Source organism: Coregonus clupeaformis, chromosome 17 (genome assembly GCF_020615455.1).
Source record: "Coregonus clupeaformis isolate EN_2021a chromosome 17, ASM2061545v1, whole genome shotgun sequence".
Classification (NCBI taxonomy): Eukaryota; Metazoa; Chordata; class Actinopteri; order Salmoniformes; family Salmonidae; genus Coregonus; species Coregonus clupeaformis.
This window is the reverse complement of record NC_059208.1, coordinates 50,356,085-50,358,584: the sequence shown is the minus strand read 5'-3', so window position 1 is coordinate 50,358,584 and position 2,500 is coordinate 50,356,085. Positions and strand designations below refer to the sequence as shown.

Below are 2,500 nucleotides of genomic sequence, written 5' to 3'. Positions count from 1 at the left end.
GTAATGATGATGGTAGTAGACCCGAGTGGGAAACCCAAGTGTGTAGCCACTGACCACCTCCGGAGGCACCGAAACAATAACACCACCACCAGCAGCAGCAGCAGCAGCAGCAGCAGCAGCAGCAGCAGCAGCAGCAGCACTGACGACGGCAGCAGCGGCGCAGCAGCAGCAGCAACGACGACGCGGCAGCCGCAGCAGCAGCAGCAACGACGACGCAGCAGCAGCAGCAGCAGCAGCAGCAGCAGCAGCAGCAGCGGCAGCAGCAGCAGACAGCAGCAAGCAGCGAGGAAGCGCAGCAGCAGCAGTCAACAGGGCAACAGCAACAGCAACAGCCAAACGACGACGGCAGATCTAGGCGGCGGAGTAGCACTAATCATCAACGATGAGTAGAGCAGTATGGCAGAGCCTGGCAGCAGCAGCAGCAGCAGCTCGCAGTAGCAGCAACCACCGACGACTTCGATGCAGATGGCCAGCCAGGCAGTAGCAGCAGTAGTTGTTGCTGTAGTGCAGTATGATGATGATGATGATGATGATGATGATGATGATGATGATGATGATGATGATGATGATGAGCAGAGTTGTGTGTAGCAGTGTGTACTGATCGACGGCACCGGCAGCAGGCAGCAGAGAGCTGTAGTGCAGGCGTGCTGGGTGTGTGTGTGTTGTGTGTTGTTGTGTGTGTAAACGACGACGGCAGCAGCAGCGGCGGCGGCGGCAGCAGCCGCAGCACAAAACGACGACGGCAGCAGCAGCGGCGGCGGTCAGCGAAAGCAGCAGCAGCACAAACGACGACGCAGCAGCAGCAGCAGCAGCAGCAGCAGCAGCAGCAGCAGCAGCAGCAGCAGTCAGCAGCAGCAGCAACAGCAACAGCAACAGCAATAACGACGACGGCAGACCTGGCGGCAGCAATAAAACGACGCATATTATAGTTACAGCAGCAGCAGCAGCAGCAGCAGCAGCAGCAGCAGCAGCAGCAGCAGCAGCAACAGCAGCAGCAGCTTTGAAGCAGCAGCAGAAACCCTGACAGCAGCAGCAGCGACGGCAAGCCGCAGCAGCGCGAAACGCCCAGCCAGCAGCAGCAGCAGCAGCAGCAGCAGCAGCAGCAGCAGCAGCAGCAGCAGCAGCAGCAGCAGCAGCACCGACGACGGCAGCAGCGGCGGCAGCAGCAGCAACGACGACGGCGGCAGTCTGCAGCAGCGAAAGCAGCAACGACGACGCAGCGGCAGCAGCAGCAGCAGCAGCAGCAGCAGCAGCAGCAGCGGCGTAGCAGCAGGAGCAGCAGCAGCAGCAGCAAGCGGCAGCAGCAGCAGCAGCAGCAGCAACAGCAACAGCAACAGCGCCGCACCGACGGCAGATCTAGCGTGCGGCGGCAGCATCAACAACGACGAGAGCGGCGGGCAGCAGCAGCAACAGCAGCAGCAGCAGCAGCAGCGAGCTCGCAGCAGCAGCAACACCGACGACCGCCGAGGCAGACGCGCCAGCAGCAGCAGCAGCAGCAAAGAAAGCAAGCAGCAGCAGCAGTGCATGATGATGATGATGATGATGATGATGATGATGATGATGATGATGATGATGATGATGATGATGATGAGCAAGTTGCAGAGAGTGTGTGTGTGTGCAGCACACCGACGACGGCACCAGCAGCAGCAGCGGCAGCAGCCTGTGCTGCTTCGAGAGCAGCGAGAGAGCAGCAGAGTAAGACGCGAGAGAGCAACGACTGAGGCAGCAAGCTGAGCTGTTGTTGTGGCAGCAGTAGCGAGAGTTGTGTTGCTGCAGCGTGGCTGCTCGTTGTGTGTAGAGCTGCAGCAGTCAACGACGACCGGCCGCGGCTAAGATGCGCCAGTGCAGCAGCTGGAGTGCTGTGTGTGTGTGTGCTGTGTGTGCTGTGAGCTAGCTGTGCACAGCAGCGGCCACGACGACGATAGCGCAACAGCGGCGGCGCAGAAGCAGCTGCTAGCGAAGCAGCAGCGGCAGTGTCGCTGCAGCAGCCGCTACGACGACTGATCATAGCAGCAGCGGCGGCAGCAGCAGACGCGCGGCGGCGGCAGCAGCAGCAGCGCAGCAGCAGCAGACAGACAGCAGCGGCAGCAGCAGTCAGCGGGCGACGACGGCAGCAGCGGCGTCCGCAGCAGGGCCAGCTGCAGCAGCAGCAGCAGCGGCAGCGAGCGGCGGCAGCAGCAACAACAACAACAACAATGACGACTGGGGCAGCAGCGATGCGGCAGCGCAAGCACCAGCAGCAGCAGCAGCAGCAGCAGCAGCAGCAGCAGCAGCAGCAGCAGCAGCAGCAGCAGTGCAGCAGCAGCAGCGATGACGACGGCGCAGCGAAAACCGCGACAGACCAGCAGCACGAGCGCAGCAGTCAGCAGCAGCAGCAACCGACTGTAGCAGCAGCAGCAGCAGCAGCAGCAGCAGTAGCGACGACGATGGTAGTAGAGTGGTGAAATAGCAGCAAAGTAGTAGTAGCAGCAGCAGAGTAATGACGACGGTAGTAGATCCG

The 2,500-nt window shown here is 61.4% G+C and overlaps 1 pseudogene; it reads left to right on the top strand.

Annotated features, from left to right (window-relative positions):
• Positions 1 to 2,004, top strand: part of LOC123492900 — an 8,602-nt pseudogene extending 6,598 nt beyond the window's left edge.
• The last annotated feature ends 496 nt before the right edge of the window (positions 2,005 to 2,500 follow it).